Here is a 25,872-nt window from a genome sequence, read left to right as displayed (position 1 = left end):
GATTCTTCTCCCAGAGGTTCACAGCAATTCTTCCCATTTCTCAGATCTTCTAGGGAAGAGAGCAAGAGATGATTGACTTGAACTTTCTGTAAACACACTCATTTCTGGCTCAGCAGTCTATTAAAAGACTTTTATACACTCTATAGCATATTGATATGGAATAACCAGAGAATGCTTGCAAATTCTCTGAAATGAGGGAAAGTCCTCTCTAATATACATACCCAGAAGAAGGTTCATTATGCCTTCACATGGGTTGGTAGCAAGGAGAGCATATTGTATATACTCTAAGGACTGGGCCTTTATTGACCAGTTCCTCCATTAAGTTATTCCCCTCATTTAAAAAACTGTCCTCTTCATTAAGTGCAATGGGATTATATTTTGAGCTCATTGTCAATAAACTTGATATAGTAGGTCTCTGAGGTCCCAGGGAATGGCATAAACATGGTCTTTTTATTTGTTTTTTCTGTTCCATAAAGAAAAGATTCTTAAAACAGTCAATGTGACATAAATTGTAAACAATTCCACACATAAAAGCGAATATCACAATTGTCCCCTAGATACAGTATTATATAGATTTAAAAAACAAACAAACCATACTTTATAACAAGCAGAGGTTACTGCTGGCCCAGTAGATAATAAGGACTTGTATTGATACTTGAAACAGCTTTTCCAAATTCATGGAAAGGAAGATAAAGAAAATCAAGTTTCTTTTTTCAGATGGAAACCTGTTCTTTACTAAACTTCTCAAAACATGGTAAGCTCCCTCTGAAGGGACTTAGGTATCTGGGGTTAATTGATAGGAGCCTTTCTTCTACCACCACCTCCCCCATTGCCACCCCTCAAGGGAGAAACCACATCCATTTGACTGGGAATTTGTATGGCAATTCTCAGTTGGGTACCTTGAGCCCTAGGTCCTGGGCTCCCTCCCAGGGAGAGATGAAGATGGAGGGATTGGGGCAGGGTGGTAGTAGGACATGATGAAACACAGAGGAGTGAAACTGGTTGGGAAAGTGTAGATATCTGGCCTTGGCAGAAAAAATGGTTTCCCTCTCTTGCTCTAGATGATCATTGAAATGGTCAGTTTGGGAAGAGAACAGTTTGGGAAGAAGACAATAGAGATGATAAAGCCTGAACTAAGAACGTGACTCAGTGAGGAAAGAGAATTCCAGAGATTTTATGGTGATGTGATCAACAACAAGATTTGATGGGCAATATGGTAATGAGGGGAAGTGAAGGAATGAGGATGATTGCTATGAACTTCAGAGGATGCATAACAAGCCAAGTCAGTCCTAGGGCCTGGGGTGAGGGAGAGGGGAAGCTGGAGGGATTGGGACAGGGTGGGATGGGGACATGATGAAATCCAGAGTAGTGAAGCTGGATGGGAAATGGAGAGATGGCTGTTCCTTAAATGGAACTTCTGGTAGGAGTCCTTTATCCCCACCTTCTCCAGTCAGAAGGAGCAGACCCAGGAGCAGTGGGTACTGATGAGGTGTGAGTTCCAGGGTTAATGTGACATTGTAGAATGATGAGGTTCTGGAAGAAATCTTGAAGTCCATTTGAGTACTCTGGGTGGTTAATGAACACATATTATATCCCCAGAAGTAGACTCACCAACCTTTACATGGTTTGGGATAGGATAAGACCTACTATATATCCTCTACAAGTTGGGCCCTCATCAGGCAGCCCTCCTCCCATTACACTTATATGGAGCCAAATCTATTGCCTTGCACCCTTTCATTCAAGTAACATGAATTTGTTAAGTACCTACTGTATACCACAGGCATTAAATATACAAAATCAAAATGCCCTAAGGCTCTTGTATTCTTGAAAGGGGTGGGGGAGGAGGACTGGATAACTTGTATACAGATAAAAGAATCAAAATATATTCAAAATAAATATGGGACAATTTCTAGAGGGAAGGATTCTGGCAATTGTAGAGATTAGGCTAGACCTCCTGTGGGAGGAAATGGTACTGAACCTGTGACTTGAAGAAAATTAGGGCTTTGAACAGTTAAAGGTAAAGAGAGAGTGCATTTCAGGCAGGCAATACAGTCCATCTCTATGGCGATAGAAAGTGGAATATTATATATAGCAATACATAATTGCGGGTAAAACAGTTTGGCAGAATGTGTGAAGAGGAACAATGTACAATAAACTTGGAAAGGTCAATGGGAACCATATTGAGAAAAACTCTAAATGTCAGAGTTTCTTTCTTATCTTAGACACAGTAGGGAACCATTAAAAGTCCTTGAGAAAGGAAACTACATGTTTAGGAAGGGCAATTTAGCAACTGAATGGAGGATAGATTGAAGAAGAGAAAGATTAGAGACTGAAAGAGTAATTAGGAGGCAGTGGAAGTACTCTAGGCCAGGGACTGAGGAACATCCAGACCCACAGTAAAAGACTTGTGAAATCATTTGGTCTGGTGCTGCCCAGCAACTGCAAGTGGGACTTGAAATTCAATAAATCTAGGAGCTTTTTAGGGATCAATTAATTAAATGTTTGACCAAATATAATAGGGTAATTTTTAAGTTGATAATTTTGTAAGGCCTGCAAATGATGTTATAGATATCCAAATATCTGCCCTTGGCAGGAAAAAAAAATGGTTCCCCACTACTGCTCTGGATGATCACTGAAACAGTCAGTTTGGGAAGAGATAAGTTTGGGAAGAACACAATAGGAAATGATAAAAAATCTGAACTAGAAAAGTGTCTCAGTGAGAAAAGAGAAGGATTCCAGAGATATTATGGTGATATAATAAACAAGAAGACTTGATGGGCAATATGGTAATGAGGAGAAGAGAAGGGATGAGGGATGATTGTTGTGAACTTAGGAGGCAGAAGTTCTTTTTTATTCAAATTTATTTTTATTAAAGATATTATTTGAGTTTTACAATTTTCCCCAATCTTGCTTTGCTCCCCCCACCCCCCCCACGGAAAGCACTCAGTCAGTCTTTACTTTGTTTCCATGTTGTACCTTGATGCAAATTGGGTGTGATGAGAGAGAAATCATATCCTTAAAGAAGAGAAGAGAAGTCTAAGAGGTAACACAATCAGACAATAAGATATCTGTTTTTTTCTAAAGTAGAGGGAATAGTTCTTGCACTTTGTTCAAACTCCACAGCTCCTTATCTGGATACAGATGGCACTCTCCTTTGCAGGCAGCCCAATATTGTTCCCAATTGTTGCACTGATGGAATGAGCAAGTCCTTCAAGGTTGAACATCACTCCCATGTTGCTGTTAGGGTGTACAGTGTTTTTCTGGTTCTGCTCATCTCACTCAGCATCAGTTCATGCAAATCCCTCCAGGCTTCCCTGAAATCCCGTCCTTCCTGGTTTCTAATAGAACAATAGTGTTCCATGACATACATATACCACAGTTTGCTAAGCCATTCCCCAACTGAAGGACATTTACTTGATTTCCAATTCTTTGCCACCACAAACAGGGCTGCTAAAAATATTTTTGTACAAGTAATGTTTTTACCCTTTTTCATCATCTCTTCAGGGTACAGACCCAGTAGTGGTATTGCTGGGTCAAAGGGTATGCACATTTTTGTTGGGAGGCAGAAGTTCTTAAGAAAAAAGAAAGATATCAAGAAGGGTGGGATGGGGAAGAAAGAAAATGAGATCTAGATTGTAAATGTTGAATTTGAGATGGGTAGTTCATGCTGTGAGACTGGATATAGAGAGAGATACTAGCCTGGATATGTAGATCCATGAATCCCAACTGCAAAGAGGTGCTAGTTAAAATTAAGGGTTCTAAGAAAAGAAAACAAGAGAAGAGGATAGGAGAGAAGAGGAGACAATGGGTGGGGGAGAGCAGGACAGAACTTTGACAGTCCATTCATCCAAATTGTTCTTGAGTCACTTGTGTCTAAATCTTATGACCCCATTTTGAGGTTTTCTTGGCAAAGATACTGGAGTGGTTTGTGTTGGGGGCGGGGGGAAGAGGCTTGGCAGTCGCTTAGAGGGGGAAACATAATCACCTTATAAGGGAATGTTACAGAACTCGGCCCCTCATTGGGTAAGAGTTCATGGGAGGGAGGACAGAGGGGATAAAAGTGTCTGCTGAGAGGTGGGGGGGAGCGGGAATGTGATCACAGAAGAATAAAGACTGATTACCCACCTCAGGCGCTCTGTCTGGTTCTTCCCCCATCAAAGAGTGGGGGCCGGAGGTACCCCGAAGACTCATCACGCGTTGGACTGGTGAGTAAGAGGACGGACTAGCATAAAGAAGCCGGCGTTGTAAATAAAAACCCGGCAAATTTGCTAGGGAACGTCTGAATCCGCTGGTCGGATTCTCCAGACAGCCTCGGTCGTTTCTGACCGGGAGGAAGGAGAGGGCGTTTACTCTCAGATATTGCCTGAAGGACATATCCCTATTGTGTTGACTATGCTTTCTTTCCCCTCCCTTTCTCCTTCTGCTCTAATCACGCTCCTTGCCGTGCTGGCCTGTCTGATTGTGCCCTGCTGCCTCCTTCTCTTTTGCCGAACGGGAATTTTCCAGTTCTGCCACCTGTTAGGATTGCAGCCTCGGCTAGTAGACAGCATGGGGGGCCGGAATAGTATTCCCGCCTTTGAGCCGGAGGAAAAAGAGGCCGTTGCAGCGCAGCTTTATAAACTCTGCGCTAAGCATGGCCGTAAATTACCTATCAAGACGTGCCGTGCTTTTGTTGAGAATATCTGGAACATCTGCCCTTGGGTGCAACATAGTGGGATCCAACCAGATAAATGGAAGGTGGTAGGGCAGCAGATGGCCTCCTATAATGACACCTGCCCGGGAAAACTGACCCCCAAGGATTTTACAGTGTATAAGATAGTGGATGCAGCCCTGCATCCCCAGAAGGTGACTTTGGCACGAACAATCAGCACTCAGGTGGGTAGCTCGTTGGCGGGATCGGATTCAGAGGGCTCAGAGGAAGAGGGAAGGCCACCCCCTCCCCTGTATCCGTGGGAGGAACTTAGAAGAAACAATGGGGGAACAAGGGGCCCCCAGGGAGAAGAAAATGCCGCATGCCCCTCCTTACCGAGACAGAATGAAAAGGGGGAGGGCGATGAATGTGGCACACTTAGAGATTCAGGGCCGGAAGTTTCCGAGCGCGGGAAGGGAGGGGTGCAAACAGCCCTCAGGGGTGGCAGGAAGAGGAGCGTGAGTAGGTGGGACCGGGAGGCTGCTGACGAGGAGGGAGAAGTCCGCGCTGATTGGACAGCTGCCGTGCCCCAGGCTTGGCGGCCCAGCCAGGAAACAGAGGCAAAAAATCCCCCGTGTTCCTTGTCCGCCCTTCAGAGATCCCCTCAAGGGCTCTGCCCATCCGGCCTACTTGCCACCAGTGCCTCCATAGCAATAGAGAAAGGGGAGGAGGTGGACTGGGATGACTGGGGCCTCTACCCGGTATTTACGGACCCCCTTACCGGAGCCCGAGACTACCGCCCTGTCCCTTTTAAGATGCTTAAGGAACTTAAGGAGGCCGTGACTAAATACGGCCCAAGCTCCCCTTATGTAAAAAGACTGATGCAAAACCTCTTTGCTACGCACCCTTGGACCCCTGCTGACTTTGACGAAATTGCAGCCGCGTGCCTAGATGCCTCCTTATATTTAGCTTTTAAGGCTCAGGCCCGCAGAGAGGCCTCTAAGCTGGCAAAATCCCGGGGTTATACTCCCCTGGATTTAGCCATTGACCTCCTGTGTGGAACTGGAGCCTATACTGACCCTGCTGTTCAGGCCCAGTATGGCCAGTTTGAGCTAGAGACTGTTAAAGAAACACATGTTGCAGCTTGGGATAAGATTGGAGCCATGAAAGGGGGGAGAGCCACACAGAAGTTGGTTGGGCTGAAGCAGAGAGCAGATCAGACACCCCTCTCATTTGTGAATGAGGTTAAAGAGACAGTGACTCGTATAATGAGAGACACCCCGGGATCTGATCTACTTATGAGACAATTGATTAAAGAGGGTCTTCGCCCCAAAGGGATCGCAGCCATTAGCAGCCTTCCCCCCGACGCTTCATTAGAAGGAATTGTTGACAAATTGCTGGACATGCCCAGTGAGGATTCAATTCAAGCCTTAGTGACTGCCATGGAGAACCGGGAGGATAGCCTCCTGACCGCCCTTCACGGTATGCAGGTGAGACCCACCTGTTTTGGGTGCGGAAAGCCAGGGCACCTCAAAGCACAGTGCAGGCAGCGGCCCCCCTCCACTTCAGTTCCGACCTGTTATTCCTGTGGAAAGCCAGGTCACATAGCCAGGTTCTGCCGATCCAAAGGGAAGTCGGGAAAAGGGAAAGGGAGGGGCCCGGCCGCGGGCCCCCCCCCCCCCCCCCCCCCCCCGTGCTCGAAGACAGCGGCCCCATTACTGTGACTATCCCCGTGAGGGTTGACTATAGAGAAGGGACACAGCAGAGAGAGATCGGGCCTTGGGAAACCTCAATGATTCCCATTGAGCTAAATATTTTCCCAGCGCTCATCACAGGGGCTGAGAGATGTGTGGACTTAGTCACCCATACCCAGGTCATTTTTGGTCCTGGAAGTCCCACATCCGTAAGGGTCACAAACCCCCACCCCTTTCCCACCTTGGTAAAACAGGGCCAAGAGGTAGGAAAGGCGCTGCCCTTGCGGGCCCCTCCCGCTCATGTGAACTGGGTCCACCCGGTCAGCTCTGGGCGACCACTGTTAACCGTCACGGTGGAAAATCAGAAGCTCGAAGGGATAATTGACACTGGAGCCGATTGCTCTGTCATAAATAGGGGACAGTGGAGGCGCGAGTGGCCACTCCTACAGAGCCCTCAAGCAGTGACGGGGGTGGGGGGCAATAGATCTGCCATGAAAGCAGCACACGCCCTACGGTGGTCAGCTTTGGAAGAATCTGGACTCTTCACCCCACTGTGCCTACCCGACCTCCCTTATGCATTATGGGGTAGAGATATCTTGAGCCAGCTTAACCTGACACTTGCCACCCCTGATAGCCTGCGGGGAAATTAATTGGGGCCACTCTAGAGATGAGCTTTTCCCCCAGAATAACATGGATTAATAAGAAACCTATTTGGGTTGAGCAGTGGCCCCTGACAAAAGAAAAGCTCATCGCCCTCACAGACATAGTAATGACCCTCCTGCACGAGAACAAAGTGGAACCGTCCCTTAGCCCGTATAACTCCCCCGTCTTTGTCATAAAAAAGAAAGGGGGGAGTTGGAGAATGTTGATTGATCTTCGGGCAGTAAATGCCAACATGGTACCCATGGGGACCCTCCAACCTGGTCTCCCTATGCCCACTGCAGTCCCGCAAGGGTGGACTATTATAGTGATTGATGTTAAAGACTGCTTCTATAGCATTCCCCTCCACCCGGAGGACAAAGAAAAATTTGCCTTTTCCCTCCTTGCGATCAATTTCCAAGCCCCCAGTAAACGTTATCAGTTCACCGTCCTACCTCAGGGAATGGCCAATAGCCCCACCCTGTGCCAGCTTTACATGGATACTCTGCTACATCCTATCTTTTTAAACAGAAAGGGGGAGTTGGCAGGTCACTGACCCATTCAGACCTGTCTCAGGTACTATTTACCATGAATTTCCTACAAGTCAGGGATGACGGCACTACAGCCGCCCAGAGATTTTTCTCCCCAAAAGGACATGCTAAGAAAGAACCAACGCTCCTGCCCTCTCCCACCAAGGCCCTACCAGGCTCTAAAGTCATGTGGAGAGATGAAGAGGGAGGTTGGCATGGCCCTGTAACGGTAAAGAACAGAAGACAGGGCCACCTGTCATTTCATCCCGAGGATAAGATAGAAGAGCCAGAAAGATGGCTCCCTGTTTACAAGATAAGAGACCTTGATTAATGCCCAACCCTACAGGGTGAGAGGAATTTCTTTCTTTTTCAGGCCTTCTGATCATCGTAGGGATCCTTGGAGGTGCTCCATCTGAAGGAAATCCGACATGGGGAATACTCCGAGTTATTCCCTCTCCCCTTCCGGTAGCACGGAACTCCCCGATCTACCCTCGCCTGCTAGTGACCAATACATCGATGGGGCTCCCTTCTGCCTCGGTGGGGCCCCTCATGTGTGGCCACAGGGGAAGACATCGAGGATCCCATACCATGGAGGGATTGCCAGATGGCGGGAGGATACCCCCTTGAGGGTGAACAAGGACGCTGATTCTGGGAATCACCCTACTTGTTGTCTGTTTCTGCCGCCTAGCTAGGCGACAGAGGGGCTATATGCTTCTTACTCAGAAAGCCTTCATGGCCATGGAGACGGGGGAGGATCCCCAAGTCTGGCTAGCCGCCATGCATGACATGTGACACCTAGGGGTAAGACGAGGTAAACCCCAAGACGGGCAACTTCTCCTGACCCAGCCACCTAAGACAGGCCCTGAGGGTGTCGGGCGCCTAGGACGGGCAAGGTCCTGGGTTGAAGGAGATGACCTAAAACAGGGTTCCTCGCCCCCGGCTATCAGAGGCCAGTAGAAATGACACCGCTTAAGGCTAACCTCAGCACCGCTTAAGGTCACACCAAGTGATAACCTTGTAAAACAGAAAGGGGGAGATGTTGGGGGCGGGGGGAAGAGGCTTGGTGGTCGCTTAGCGGGGGAAACATAATCACCTTATAAGGGAATGTTACAGAACTCGGCCCCTCATTGGGTAAGAGTTCATGGGAGGGAGGACAGAGGGGATAAAAGTGTCTGCTGAGAGGTGGGGGGGAGCGGGAATGTGATCACAGAAGAATAAAGACTGATTACCCACCTCAGGCGCTCTGTCTGGTTCTTCCCCCATCAAAGAGTGGGGGCCGGAGGTACCCCGAAGACTCATCACGCGTTGGACTGGTGAGTAAGAGGACGGACTAGCATAAAGAAGCCGGCGTTGTAAATAAAAACCCGGCAGGTTTGCCATTTTCTTCTTCAGTTCATTTTGTAGATGAAGGAATTGAGACAAATAGGGTTAAGTGACTTGCCCAGGGTCACAAAGCTATTAAGAATCTGAAAACATGAAGATGTGACTTTCTAGTTCCAACCCCAGTGCCACTAGCTGCCCCACTTACCCAGACAGGGGATTATCAATACACCCTGAGCTCATTTTAGTCTTTTTGACTACCAAGCCATGGTGGGAATTTCTTGTTGAGCTTATAGTCTACAGGAACCCAAGATTTTTCATGCGAATTGCTATCTACTTCACTTCCAACATCAGCAGCACCACCCATTTTATACTTGTGTTGTGTGTGTTTTAAAGCTTAATGTGGGACTTGACATTTATCCCTATTAAATAGAATCTAATTAGATTTGAATCATTGTTATATCCCGGTGAGACCTTTCGCATCTTGATTCTGTCACCCAATGTGTCAGATATGCTTCTCAGCTTTGTTTCATCTGCATATTTGATAATCATGTCATCTTTGCCATTATCTGAGACTTCAATAAAAAATGTTAAACAAGTCCTATAAAGAACAGTTAAAAAATTACAAGGGTGTTAGACTGAAAGGGAATAGAATGGCTAACTTCAAGTAGATAAAAGACTCTCAAGGGTGATAACTTCAGAAACAGAAAGAAAGGGTAAAAATTTAAAAGATGTATTATATTGAAAGAGGCATGAGGAGGAGGTCCCCTCACATCAATTAGTTGATATAGTCACAGGATATAATCACAAGTGATGAGAAAATAATGTGTTAACAAAATATTAACTGTGATTCCTTTACAAAATTTGAATACCTCTTTGTGATGGAATTAAAAGGAATCTAGCCCACTGGATGAGGAAAACAAATACACAAACAAAACTCAATGACTATGTCTATGGAGGCTTTAAATAACTTGGTCTTCCAACTATAACAGTTAGAATTGGAGATAATTGTAGAGATCAGTTTGGGAAGAACACAGAATTTCAACTCAAGTTATGTTGAGGGGGGAGAGGGGAATTTTCCTTTTCCTCCTTCATTGACCCAATTTAGAAGCAGAGCTACTTACTTAGAAGGAGGCACAGAGGTACTTACTTAGAAGGAGGCACACCATCCAGCAATTTGAGTTTATAGATCTGGAAGTATCCAGGCAAGTATCAACAATTGAGTAGAAGCATACACTCCATATTCAGATACTGAAAAACAGTCACTCAAGGAACGAAGCAACTTTTACAAGGATGACCCCTGGCAGCAGAGAAGAGAGCTGGCCATGAATTCAAGAGAGTTAGGTCAGGCACGTGCTGTATCAAGCTGGTTTTGAGAGTCAATTGTTAAATTTTCATTGTGAGCATTTATAAGTCAGAAATTGGCATGCACTGCACATCAGGACTAGATTTATTATTTTATTGATTGTCTACATTTAAGAAAGTGGTGTTAATAATGCAGACTAAACTTTATTGGACAGCAAGTTATTAAATGTTCATTAGCACCTCCCTGAAGCTAGGCTTGGCAATCAAGAGTTGAGCCTTAAAAGAACCCCGTTAGGAGAGAAAGGTCTTTGAGACCCTGAAATAGTATCAGAAAGATCACAGAACCACAAGATCATGAGTTTAAAGCTGAGAAAACTGAAGCACAGAGACATATACACAAAGCTGCTACTTTTTCTCTCAAATTGCTAGGAGAGGGGGAAATAGTTTTGTAGTCTTACTAAATATCTTTTTTTTCAGAACTAATGTATGTACTGATTGACTATTAAAAGTAAGATACCAGTGGGGCCTCATGAATATGTATCCAAAGAGTATCCCAGGAACCTGAGCTAGCTGCCATACTCTAGGAGATCCAATTTCTCAATGTAATTGAGAATTGGGAAGCACTACCTCAGATTTGTATCTCAGTACTACCTCAGAGTACACAGAAGGAGTGCAACAGAATAATCAATAGGATTTGGCAGATGTTTTCCCTCCCTTTTCATCCCATTTCCAAATTGGATGAACCAGGTGTATATAGTTAGCCTAGTTAACATGAATTTTCTTTGCCCAAAGGTTTCTATCATCTTTAATAGATTTCTTTAATGATAAATGAGATGATATGACATGACTTGACATAACATAATAACAATCTCATATAGAAATACACTTCTAAAACTGTTTTGGCAGATGGGTTAAAACAGGTTGAAGGTAACGGACAGTCCTCAAACTGTAGTGAAATTAGGGGGATATCTATCCCAAGCATGTGAAGACTTTTCCCTAACAAAATGAGCAGAGGAGAACAATTTGTTCCAATAGCCAAAAAGGTAGCCAAAGTAAGCTCTGTGGAGCCATTAGCATTTGATCAGACATTGAAGATGCCAAGGTCATCCATTGCATTCCAGGCCATCACTTCAATTTTTGTCTTGTCACCAGACTTTGATGATTCTAGAAAAGAGTGAGACTGACACTTTGCACAACTCTGCCTCTGTCTAATTCCTGCACAAGTCAAGACATCATCCTGAGATGTCATCAGTTCTCTCCAAAAACAAAGGATGAGCAATAACATCTCTTTAGATTTTCAGTGATGAGAGAGAAGACTTGTTTATTGGAGAAGTAAAGAGAAAGAAAGAAGACTTTGGACAAGTGTACTTAACAGGTTTTAATGTATCTCTAAGATGGGCTTATCTCTGAAAGTAGAAAGAGGAGATCCTAGGGAACTAGGTAGAGTCTTGAGTCTTCTTTTTATCACTCTATCCCCAAAGTAAAAAGAATCACAGAATTTCAGAGTTGTATGGGAATCCTTTCTATAACATACCTGATGAATCATCATCTCTCTCTTTTGCTTTGAAACCTTCTATCAAGGTGAGGCCACTACTTTCTGAGGCAACCCATTCCACTTTTGAATAGTTCTGATTGTTAGGAATTTTTCCTCCCATCTCACTAAAATCTGAAACCTCTGCAAAGTTCATTCTTTGCTCCTAGCTCTGCCTTCTAGGCCCAAATGAAACAAATCTCTTCCTTCTTCCATGTGATAGCCTTTTAAATACCTAAAGACAGCTATCATGTTCCCTCTAATTCCTTTCAGATGTTCTCTCCTGTCAAATCCAAGTAGCCCAAGAGAGAAAAGATAATGGAGACAATTCAGTAGGGGTCAGAGGAAGAAGAGACACATAGTGGAGATTGGGGACTCCCTGCTGAGGGATACTGGGGTAGCTATTTGTCAATTTGACATTAATAATAGAGAGGCTGGCTGTCTTCCCAGGGTATGCATCTAGGACATGATAGACTTGTCAAAATTGATAACCATTACCCACTTCTGGTGATTCATGTGGGGATAATTGTTACCACCAAAAAAAAACCCTAGGAAGAATTTCTAGAGATTGAGGTTTAGGTAAGGAACTGAAGACCTTAGTGTCAGATTTGGAATTTCTTCACTGTTGCCAGTTGAAGGCAGAGGCATTGGGAGAAGGAGGCTGATTGGACAATGAAAAATTGGTAAAGAAGATGGGGAGAACAGGATTTGAATTTATGAACTATAGCTTAATAATTGATGAGTTTTCAGCTAGGAATGCTTTGCAACTATTGAGAGTTGCTTAAATGTTTGTTTGATTCTTGCAAATCTGAGGTGAGGGTTTTAAAATGAAAATGAAAAGGATGGGTGATGGAGGAAAGAAACTACCTCTGTATCAAGCAAAAAACCATTAAGTGGAGCAGTGGATAGAGTATCAGATGTGGAATCAGGAAGACTCATCTTCCTGAGTTCAAATCTGGTTTCATATACTCACTGCTGCATGAGTCACTTAACCCTGTTTGCTTCAGTTTCCTCATCTGTAAAATGAGCTGGAGAGGAAAATTACAACCCCCTTCTGAATCTTTAGAAAATCCCAAATGGGGGGGAAAGAAAGGGGAAGAGTGGATATAGGATGGTAAACACACTGAAGGTGGCGGTATTCAGAAACAAAATACTGGGGAATATGGATAATGTGAAAAGGGGGGGGGGAATAAAATCAGAGGGAAGATAGCATGGAGGGCATTAAAGAGTTAGTAATTATAACTTTGAATGTGAATGGGATGAACTCTCCCTTAAAATGTAAGCAAATAGCAGAGTGGATTAAAAACCACAATCCTACAATATGCTACTTACAAGAAACTCATTTGAAGCAGAGAGAGATACATATAGAGTAAAGGTAAAAGTTTGGAGCAAAATATGTTGTACTTCAACTGACATGAAAAAAGCAGGGGCTGCAATCCTTATCTCAGACAAAGCAGCTGCAAAAATAGATTTCATTAGAAGAGATAAGGAAGGAAACTATATCCTCCTAAAAGGTATCATAGACAATAAAATGATTTCAATACTGAATAAGTATGTACCCAATGGGATAGCATCCAAATTCTTAGAGGAGAAGCTGAAAGAACTACAGGAAGACATAGATAGAAAAACTCTACTAGTGGGAAACCTCAACCTCCTACTCTCAGATCTAGATGAATCTAATCATAAAATAAACAAGAAGTTAAGGAGGTAAATAGATTGTTAGAAAACCTAGATATGATAGACTTATGGAGGAAATTGAATGGGGATAGAAAGTAATATACCTTTTTTTCCTGCAGTACATGGAACTTATACAAAAATTGACCATGTACTAGGGCATAAAAACCTAATGATCAACTGCAGAAAGGCAGAAATAGTGAATATATCTTTCTCAGATTATAATGCAATAAAAATCATATGCAATATTGGGCCAGGGAGATATAGACCCAAAACTAATTGGAAACTAAATGACCTCCTTTTAAAAAATGAGTGGATCAAACAAAAATTATAGAAAGAATTAATTATTTTATCCTAGATAATGAAACAACATACCAAAACCTATGGGATTCACTCAAAGCAACTGTCAGGGGATATATTATATCTTTAAATGCTAACATGAATAAATTATAGAAAGAAGATATCAATGAGCTAAATATACAACTAAAAAATTAGAGAAAGAACAAATTAAAAACCCCCAATTAAATACTAAATTAGAAATTCTAAAAATTAAAAGAGAAATTAATAAAATTGAAAACAAAAATACTAAGTTGCCCAGCTTAAATGAGGAGATCAAATACTTAAACAACCCTATCTCAGAAAAAGAAATTCAATAAGCCATCATGAACTCCCTAAGAAAAAGTCTCCAGGGCCTGATGGATTCACAAGTGAATTCTATCAAACATTTAAGGATCAATTTATTCCAATTCTATATAAACTCTTCAGAAAAATTAGTGAAAACAGAACTCTGCCTAACACTTTCTATGACACCAATATGGTGATGATACCTAAACCAGAAAGAATTAAAACAGAGAAAGAAAATTATAGACCTATCTCCCTGATGAATATAGATGCAAAAATCTTAAATAAAATCTTAGCAAAATGATTACAACAAGTTATCACTAGGATAATACATTATGATCAAGTAGGATTTATCCCAGGAATGCAGGGTTGGTTCAATATTAGGAAAATTGTTAGTATAATTAATTATATCAATAACATATGATTATATAAATAGATTTTGAAAAGGCTTTTGACAAAATACAGCATCCATTCCTACTAAAAACACTAGAGAATGTAGGAATAATTGGACTGTTCCTTAGAATAATAAACAGTATATCTCCGAAACCATCAACAAGCATTATATTCAATGGGGATAGGCTAGAGCCATTTCCAATAAGATCAGGGTTGAAACAAGGATGCCGATTATCACCACTACTATTCAATGTTGTATTAGAAATGTTAGCTTCAGCAATAAGAGAAGAAAAAGAAATTGGAAGAATTAGAATTGGGAAGGAAGAGACAAAACTCTCACTCTTTGTAGATGACATGATGGTATACCTAGAGAATCCAAAAAAATCACCAAAAAACTACTGGAAACAATTAGCAACTTTAGCAAAGTTGCAGGATATAAAATAAACCCTCATAAATCCTCAACTTTTCTATACATGACTAGCAAGACACAGCAGGAAGAGTTAGAAAGAGAAATCCCATTCAAAGTAACCTCAGACAATATAAAATACCTGGGAGTCTATTTGCCAAGGCAGACTCAGAAAGTTTTTGAAAATAATTACAAAACACTTCTCACACAAATAAAATCAGATTTAAATAACTGGGCAAATATCAACTGCTCATGGATAGGCCGAGCTAATATTATAAAAATGACAATTCTACCTGTTTAGTGCCCTACCAATCAAAATTCCAAAAAATTACTTTAATGAGTTAGAAAAAGTTATGAGTAAATTCATATGGAGAAATAAAAAGTCAAGAATTTTCAGGGATTCAATGAAAAAAAGTGCAAAAGAAGGTAGCTTAGCCCTACCAGATCTAAAATTATATTATAAAACATCAGTCCTTAAAACTGTCTGGTATTGGCTAAGAAATAGCGTGGTGGATCAGTGGAATAGACTAGGTGCAATAGCAGGAAATGATTATAGTAATCTGCTGTTTGATAAACCCAAACAGTCCAGCTCTCTTCAATAAAAACTGCTGGGAAAACTGGAAGTTAGTATGGAAGAAACTTAGATTAGAGCAACACGTCACACCCTATACCAAGATAAGATCCAAATGGATACAGAATTTAGACATAAAAAACAGTATTATAAGCAAACTAGAAGATCAAGGAGTACTTTACCTCTCAGATATATGAAAAGCAAAACAGTTTATGACCAAGGAAGAGCTGGAGTACATCACTAAAAGCAAACTAGATGATTTTGATTACATTAAATTAAAAAGCTTTTGCATAGACAAAACCAGTGTAACCAAGATCAAAAGAAATGTAGTAAACTGGGAAACAATCTTTACAACTAGTATTTCTGATAAAGGACTCATTTCTAGAATATACAGAGAACTGAGTCAAATTTTTAGAAAAACAAGCCATTCCCCAATTGACAAATGGCCAAAGTATATGCAAAGGCAATTTACAGATGAGGAAATCAAAGTGATCCATAATCATATGAAAAATTGCTCTAAATCATTACTTATTAGAGAAAATGCAGATTAAAGCTTGTCTAAGATACCATCTCACACACCTCTCAGACTAGCTAATATGACCAGAAAGAACAATGATCAATGTTGGAAAGGATGTGGGAAGTCTGGGACACTAATACATTGTTGGTGGAGCTGTGAATTTATCCAACCTTTCTGGAGAGCAATTTGGAATTAAGCCCAAAGGGCAACAAAAATATGCATACCCTTTGATCTAGCAATACCACTACTGGGTCTATACCCTGAAGAGATGATGAAAAAGGGTAAAAAACATTACTGGTACAAAAATATTCATAGCAGCCCTGTTTGTGATGGCAAAGAATTGGAAATCAAGTAAATGTCCTTCAATTGGGGAATGGCTTAACAAACTGTAGTATATATATATATATATATATATATATATATATGTCATGGAACACTATTGTTCTATTAGAAACCAGGAGGAATGGAAATTCAGGGAAGCCTGGAGGGAATTTGCATGAACTGATGCTGAGTGACATGAGCAGAACCAGAAAAACACTGTACACCCTAACAGCAATATGGGGGTGATGATCAAGCTTGATGGACTTGCTCATTCCATCAGTGCAACAATCAGGGACACTTTGGGGCTGTCTATGATGGAGAATACCATCTGTATCCAGAGAAAGAATTGTGGAGTTTAAGCAAAGACCAAGGACTATTGCCTTTAATTTATAAAAAAAAAAAAACTGATATCTTATTATGTAATCTTGCTATCTCTTAAACTTTATTTTTCTTCCTTAAGGATATGATTTCTCTCTCATCACATTCAATCTGGATCAATGTACACCATGGAAACAATGTGAAGACTGCCAAATTGCCTTCTGCAGGGAGTGGGGGGAGGCAAGCAAGATTAGAGGGAAAATTGTAAAACTCAAAATAAATAAAATCTTTAAAATTAAAAAAAAGAAAATTCCAAATGGGGTCACAAATAATCAGATATGACTAAAATAATTGAACAACAAGCAACTATTGTACTTCCTCTGTTGTGACACAGGTAGAAGAATGATAGTTGAGATGCCCCAGGAGTCAAAAACCTAAGAAAAGAACCAGAAATAAAACCCAAGACCTGAAATGCAAAGTATGTATAAAAAGCAAATTGAACTATAGATCCTTACAGAGAGAGACACATTTGATCTCACAGGTTGTCTCTGAGACTTTGTGGAATGACAATTATTAAAAGAACATGACTTCAGAAGGGTATACCTTATGTCAGAAGAACAAAACAGATAAAAGTTGAGGCAGAGTAGCATTGTACACATATTAAAATATACTCACATAGGGAATCCAGGAACCAGAGGGTGAAAATGTAAAGAAGGGCATTAGGTGAAGATCAATGGAAGCAGAAATCTGAAATCAGATGTTCAGAAGAATATACCTTGTGGAAGGGGAATGTGAAAGTCAAGAAAAGAGATCACAAACCTGATACAGATTCAGAAGATAGCACAGATGGGAGACATCATTCACCAGTCTGTGCATTGGAATACTTACTGACAAGAACAGAGAAGCAGCTAACCCATCATTAATTCCCCTTAATAATTTCATAGTGAGAGGAATTATTATTCTAAAACTGATGGTGACTAACATAGAAATGAGGAGGACCTTGGAAACAAGGGTCTAAGAATTTGGTCTGCTGTGTATCCAAGATTTTAGTGGAGGAGATTTCAAAAGGTTTAGAAAAAGGATAGTGGTACCTCAAGGACTAAGACTTCTAAGAAAGTCAGTCCAAGAGGTTAGAAGGTCTCCAAAACTTGAAAGACTCAAACAGAAACAATTCCAACAAGAGAGAGAGAGAGAGATCAATGTAAATAGACCAATATGGATTTTCTAATGACATGTAAAGTATAATCCCTTTCTCATATGGGCATTTTGGTTCCTGAAAGGGAAAGAAAAAGTTTAAGGAACACTGATAAAAATCAACTTGAAAACAAACACAACTCTTCAAATAAAAAGTACTTTAGGAGAGACATAGACTGTTTTGAAGAACTGAGAGAAAACTCTCTCAGATCAACGTACTGAAAGGACCTGTATGAAAGCCAGGCATTGATGGAGGTAAAGATGTCTGCAATGCATTATGTTCCATCAATTCATTGACATAAGACTTTCAAAATGTTAGAGGATGTAATTGAGAAATTACAAATGAATGGGGGATAGAAATGAGATAGAAATATTTATCAAGTAAGCCAAGTCTGGGGATACAAATACAAAAGCAAAAACAAAATTAAATAAATGCCATAATCCCACTGGGATTGTGGAATGAGGATATAAGCATGATCTGTCATGCCTGTCAGAATGGTGAGGTTTTTTTAGGGGCAGCTAGGTGGCGCAGTGGATAGAGCACCAGCCCTGGAGTTAGGAGTACCTGAGTTCAAATCCAGCCTCAGACACTTAATAATTACCTGTGTGGCCTTGGGCAAGCCACTTAACCCCATTTGCCTTGCAAAAACCTAAAAAAATAATGAGGTTTTATAGAGCACCAATCCTAGAGTCAAAGGTTTCAAATCCGGCCTCAGACACTTAATACTTGTTTAGCTAGCAAGTTACTTAACCCTGCTACCTTGCAAAAATCGAGAGAGAGAGAGAGAGAGAGAGAGAGAGAGAGAGAGAGAGAGAGAGAGATTGAGAGCAATTAGGAACTACACTCAAAAGGTTATAAAACTATGCCTATCTACCCTTTGACCCAGTAATACCACTGTTGAATCTGTATCCCAAAAGATATTTTAAAAAAGGGAAAAGGACCTATTTGTACAAAAATATTTATTAGCAGCTCTTTTTGTGGTAACAAAGAATTGGAAATTGAGGGGATGATCATCAATTGAAGAATGAGTAAAACATTAAAGTATGTGATTATAATGGAATACTATTGTACTATAAGAAATGAAGAGCAAGATGTTCTCAGAGGAAACCTGGAAAGACTTACAAGAACCGAGGCACAGTGAAATGTACTATGTACAGAGTAACAGCAATTTTGTAAGATGATCAACTGTGAATAACTTAGTTATTTTCAACAATACAATGATCCAAAACAACTCTGAAGGATTTAGGATGAAAAATGTTATCCTTCAGAGAAAGAGTTGATGGTGTCTGAATACAGATTGAAGCATACTTTTTTAACTTATTTTTTCTTGAGGGTATTTTTTGGGAGTAAGGGGTCTATATTTTCTTTCGCAACATGATTGATATGGAAATGTATTCCATAATTAAACATGTATAGCTTATATTGAATCCTTTACCTTCTCAATGTGTATGGAGGTGGGGAAGAAAGAAGGGAAAAAAGTTGGAACTCAGTTTTAAAAATGAATGTTAATGAATGTATATGTATTTGGGGAAAAATAAGATACAAAATTTTTAAAAACCAACAACAACAACAAAAAATAACAAAAAGATCCTAAACTGATGCATTAGAACCAGAAAGAGATGGCCAAATTAAGAAATAGAAGACAGAAGATGAGAAGAAACTTAGCCCAGAAGAAGTCAGAAGAAATATTATACGCAATTTGCCGCAGCTATAGTTGACATTCCCTTTCCCCAAACCCCAATGAAGTGAAGGAGGTACATTTTTAAGAACATCAAGAGGCAGCTAGGTGGGGTGATGGACAAATCACTATTTGTAATTGTTCAAACCCAGCCTCCCTTACTAACTGTATGATCTATAGCAAATCACTTAATCTCTGTCTGCTTCCTTTTCCTTATCTGTAATATGGGAATCATGATCACACCTATCTTGCTTTTTTTTTTAATTTATTAAGGCAATGGGGGGGGGGGGTTAAGTGACTTGCCCAAGGTCACATAGCTAGGTAATTATTAAGTGTTTGAGGTCAAATTTGAACTCAGTTCCTCCTGACTCCGGTGCTCTATTCACTGCACCACCTAGCTGCCCCAATCACACCTTTCTTGAAGGGTTGCTGTGAGATAATATTTATAAAGAGCTTTTAATCCTTAAGGCACTATAGAAATGCTAACTTATCATTATTATTATTATTTCAACTCATCTTCTGGGCCAAGATTGGTCATTATAATTACAAGGCATTCAGATTTCATTTTATTTTTCTGTCAAAACTGCTCTTTCCTCACTATTTTGAATGAGAACTGTGATTATCACTGTAGAAATGTGGCTTATCAAATGAGAGAAGAAATAGCTTGTAATGTATCTTTTTAATAAGAAGGTTATCTTTTATATACTGTCCAAGAGATTTTAATGACTAAATGCTAAAAGACTTTTTATTAGGTCAGGTGTTTTCACCTTTGTTGTAGCCAAATAGTTCTGATCATAAAGGTTTTAATTGCATTCTGTTTTAGTGCATTGTGAAATTTCATTTGTACTTTGTCAGTAGCTCCTAAATTAATGACTCAGTTCTCTACAACTTCAGGTTATAATTTTCCTTAGTTTATTTGGCATCTAATTACATGCCTTTGATAGACTGCCAAGTAGGCAATGGCAGCACTATATGCAAGGTTCCTCCCAATTTTTATTGTTCTGTATTCCTATGTTCGCATTTAATACTTTTTAATTTGTTTTATATATATGTTTTTTCTCTGCTTATTTGTTAAGAGACTGTATGTAGAGTGTGACTTTAAATGCAGAAGATCTGAGTTCAAATCTTGCTTCAGACATGTATTACTTGTGTGACTCTTGAAATATCCTTAACCATTCTCAATCCAGTTTCCTCATCTGCAAAATGGGGATAATAATTACATCTGCTTTCTCAGGTTGTTGAGAGGATGACAAGCTAGCTAAATGAAGCAATGGGACCTTAGGCAAGTCACTTAACCTCTGTTTGCCTCCATTTGTGAAATGGGGATAATAATAGAACCTATCTTCCAGGGTTACTGTGAGAATCAAATGAGATAATATTTACAAAGCACTAGCACATGATAAGGACTAGATAATTTATTATTACTACTATTATTAATAGCTAACATTTATATAGCATTTACTATATGATTAGGGATAATCTATGCAAAACATTTTAAAATACTATATAAAAAATTAATTATCAGTATATAAAAATCTTTTGACCCCAGATACTACATGAATTTTACTTTCTAATACATTTGGATTTGTGAGAATAGATAGGAAATATCCTTAAAGTTAATAAAGATAAAAACTGAAATATTTTTAATCTTGAAGTTGTTTCTGGAAATTAATTTTTTATATATTCAGGGCATATTCTGTAAATTAGAAATATTTCTCAAATGTTTTATGACAGTGAACTACTCTGAGTTTCCATGATGTTTAATATATCAACCGTTTCTCTAAATCCAAGATTTTTCCTACCTTAAACAAAAGCTATGCCATTTTTTCAAAAGCTTTTAAGTTATTTATGAATTGCCTTTGTTCATACAGTAGTTTATGCTTCACAGTAAAATTTTCTAACTTAGTCATCCAAAAATTATTTATTGAGTACCCACTATCTGCAAAAAAGGTTCTATTGGTTGATGTAGTGATACAAAGAAGAAAATGTCTCTGGTCACATGTTGCTTACAGAATATTAGGGAAGAAAAGTTTGTATTTAAGTATAGGATGAAACAGAGGAGAGAGGGAAATGGAAAAGAAGGAATTTCTCAAGGTTGGAATTTTGAGACAGAAGATAAAAGGGGAAACAAGAATAGATAACAAAGATAATATCCTTGACCTTTTCCAAGTCAGCCTTCAAAAGACTAACTGTGGAGTCTCTATTGGTTCAGAAAGCAAGTGGAACAAAAAGTGGGTTATTGAGCTGAATTTCTCAGTCAAGACAAAGAATAGATTTGGTGGGTATGAGGAAGTACAGAAGGAAGCTCTAGGTAGAGGAAAACTTCAAATTTGAGATACTAAAACAATTCCAAAAGATTGATCCAATAGTCCTTGACATTGTCTCACCCTGTCTCCTCTTTCCCCAAATTTCTGATAAAGGGATGACACTTTTATTTGCACGTACTCTTGATTCTATTTCCTCTCTTCTTCAAGACTGCTTCCTCAATTACCTTATCATTCACTTTCTACTCTTCATCCTCTTCTTCTCAGTTAGTTCCCTCCTTGGTGCTTTCAAATATATTCAATCTCCCCCATGCATAAAAACTACCTCACTAGGACTCTACTATCCTCTCCATCTTTTATCTTTCCTCTCCTTAAACCAGGCTCCCTGAAAAAAGCTATCTATAGTTGCTGGCCACTTTTGCTTTTCTTATTCATTCTTTATCCCTTTGTAATTCAGCTTCTGATCTTTTTACTCAATTAAAACTGCACTTTCCAGAGTTACCATCTCACAATTGTCAAATCTATTGGTCTTTTCTAAGTCTTCATTTTTCTCTGTCTGCTGATTGACACTGCTGAATTCTCTTTCCTGGAGACTCTCTTCTCTGGGTTTTTATCATATTACTCTCCCAGCTCTCCTCTTATTTGTATGATCACTTCTTCTAAGTATACTTTGTTGGGTTAACATCCAGATCATACCCTCTAAATTTGATGTTCCACAAGGTTCTGCCCCAGGCCTTTGTCCCCTTTTCATACTCTCCGGGTCATCCCATCTGATCCCAATACATTTCTGTACTGATGACTCTCAAATCTATATATCTATCTCTATCTCTATCTCTAGTTCCTCTCTATTTATATCCATATCTCTAGATATATTTCCAGTCCCAATCTCTCTCTCTCTCCTTAGTATCAACCTTGCATCACTAATAGCTTATTAGATATTTCAAATTTGATGTCCCAAAGGCATCTTAAATCCAACAAGTCCAAAACTACCTCATTCTCTTTCCCCAAACTTACCTTTTTCTGTTAAAGGCACCACCATCTTTCCAGTTACCCAGTTCATAGCATTAGCATTGTTCTAGATTCTTCATTCTCCTTCACCCCACATATCAAATCAGTTGCTAAATAATGTTGTTTGTTCCTTCACAACATTTCTCACATACGTACCCTTCTATCCACTCATTCTGCTAGCACTTTGGGTTCAGGCCTTCTTTACCTCTTGCTTTGATTATTGCAAAAGTCTCCTAATTGGTCTTCCTGACTCAGATCTCCCCTCACTGCTTGCTATCCTACTCACTGCTGATGAGTGATTTCTGTGACTTTCTAATTCAACTAACTCCAGGGGCTCCCTATCGCCTCCCAGCTAAAATGGAAATTCCTCTGTCTAACTTTTAAAATCCTACAGCCTAGTCTTGACCTATCTTTCTAGCCTCACTATATATCACACTTGCAATCTCTAATTCAACCAGACTGACCTTCTCTCTGTTCCTCACATAGAATACTCCAACTCTCATTGTCTACCTTCCTTGAAATGTACTCTCCCCTTAACTCCAATACATAGAGTCCCACTCCTCCTTCAAGACATATCTCAAGCATCATCTTCTATGTGAAGGCTTCTAATTGATAATGTTCTTCTACCTAAACTATTTTGTATTTAATTACTTTGCATATATTTTACTTATTGATTTAATATTTGTGCTGTATGTTTTTATATATACTTATTTCTTCTGCAAATCCTTTCAATGAGGGACTATATTGCGTTCTTTTAAAATCCTAGTGTCTGACATATCATAGACACTTAATAGGTGCAACTAAATCTGTTCTTTGTTCCAGATTGAGGAATTCAGTTCAACAATTCACTTTTAGTTTCTCTTCCTTGCTAAACCAATAGAGACCCTACAGTTAATCTTTTCAAGGCTAACCTTAATAAGTTATTAAGTTGATTGACTTTGGATAAGTTAGTTGCCTACCGAAACTAAAATAAAAAAAACTGGTAGGAATTGAGACAAAGTGACAGACAGGTTTTTGCAACTTATGTGAGGAGCTATTTGATTGTAGAAGAGTACTATAGCCGCTGGAAGCTGATTGGAGGAAAACAATATCTTTCTGTGGGAAGAGTTGTTTGGTCTTATTATTTTTTAGTGCGTCTTCCTCCCGAGAGAGGTAGCCTCTTGGGCAGCCTGTCTTGTATTTTTTTAGTTTGTTTGTTTTATCTGGGGGGTTTTGTTTTGTTTTTGCTATCCTTGATGACTAGAAAAGGGGAAACACTTCAAAACTCTTAAAGAACACACTTGATTTTGTTATTGTTGTAATTAAGTCATTTCAGTTGTATCTGACTGTTTGTTAACCCATTTGGGGTTTGGAGGTTTTCTTGACAAAGATACTGGAGTGGTTTTCCACTTTCTTCTCCAGTTCATTTGACAGATGAGAACACTGAAGCAAATAGACTTACCCAGGGTCACACAGTTAAGTGTCTGAAGCTAGATTTGAACTTAGGAAGATGAGTCTTCCTGATTCCAGGTCTGGTATCTATCCACTGAACCATCTAGTTGCTCACAGACCTAATTACCTTGACAGATTCTAGATATGGGGGAATTAATTTTCACCAAATAAGTGTAATACTGATATAGTTTACTAAAAGATCCCAACACTTTGTTTTAGCACCCTAGTATGAGTAGCTATGTATTTAGACAACTTTGTGATGTGTGATGCAGACTCTTCTTCCCTAAGGACATTCATTCCAGAGTTGAGAATTGCCTGGGCACAGTTTCTCTAGTTATATGCCTTACTTCTAAGTTTCTGTATGTGTCTACTTCCCCACCTTAGGCAGCTAGGTGATGCAGTTGATAGAGTGGTAGCCTTAGACTCAGGAAGACTGAGTCTGAATCCTACTTCAAATGGTTCATAGTTGTGTGACTGTGGACAAGTAAACTCTCAGACCTCTCACTTGCTTCATCTATAAATGACAAATTTGGATTTGATGACCTCTAAGTTCCTTTCTAGCTCTAAAGTTATGATTCTATAGTTCCTCCATATACAATAAGAATACTGGAGAATAAGACCTAGGTTTATGTGTGGATTGTGATGTTTGATTTACTTCCATTTTTATCTTCTGTCAGGTAAATACTATGATTATTTTTGCTTTGTTATTCTCATTTAAGAAGTGTTTCATGGTATATTGTGATGGCTTTTGTGTGCATGGGAAGCGTACCAGTGGAGCTATGCTAAGTGAATAGTAAGAGGATATCCCTCACATCAGGGTTACCTTAGAAATCTAGGAGTGAGTAATAACTACTTGGCTGTCCCTCTGGAGACACTACCCAACCTATGGGTGGAGCCAGAAAACTAGTCTCAGGCTAAAGAGAGAGCTTAGAGAAAACTGGGTCATTACTATGTTCAACCTTCACATCTACAATAGAGAGAAACAAATGCAGATAATGGCAGGAGAATACAAAAGTGTCATACGTTAAAAATAGTGTTAGGAACACTGTATACAGTGTTCTAATGACCAAGTTGGGCTCTGGATAAAAGATGAGAATCTTCTCTTTCTTCTTTGAAAAAGTGGGTGTCTGGTTATGGGTGGTATATAACTGCATATAACACTAAATATAACTGACCATTGATATGTTGGATATGTTGATTTGTTGGTTAGTTTTACTAAAATAATTTTTTCTCTCTTACTTTTAGTTAAAAGGGATAGTTCTCTAGGTAGGGAAAGGGGAAAGTATATATTCAGTATGAAAGTGATATGAAAACAAAGGGTGAAATGAAATGAAATGAAACTAAATCTGAGATTTCACAGGCATAGGAAATTTCTGATGAGGAAATTTCCTCTACCAGTGCAGTTTGATGCCTTCTTTGCAAGTTATAGTATTTAGAGCATTGCTTGGAGCACTGAGAGGTTATATGACTTAGCCAGATTTCAATAGCAAGTATTTGTGTTAGAGGTAAGACAAACCCAAATCTTTCTGTTGTTGTTGCTACTGCTGCTTTTTTAAAGTTTTAAGTTACAGGGGGCGGCTAGGTGGCACAGTGAATAGAGCACTGGCCCTGGAGTCAGGAGTACCTGAGTTCAAATCCAGTCTCAGACACTTAATAATTACCTAGCTGTGTGGCCTTGGGCAAGCCACTTAACCCCATTTGCCTTGCAAAAAAAATGAGTAAATAAAGTTTTAAGTTACAAATTCTGTTTCTCCTTCTCCCTATCCTGAGACAGTAAGGAATCTGATATAGCTTATACATGTAAAATCATTTAAAATATTTCCTCA

Source organism: Macrotis lagotis, chromosome 1 (assembly GCF_037893015.1).
Source record: "Macrotis lagotis isolate mMagLag1 chromosome 1, bilby.v1.9.chrom.fasta, whole genome shotgun sequence".
Lineage (NCBI taxonomy): Eukaryota > Metazoa > Chordata > Mammalia > Peramelemorphia > Peramelidae > Macrotis > Macrotis lagotis.
Note: the sequence above shows the minus strand (reverse complement) of the source record.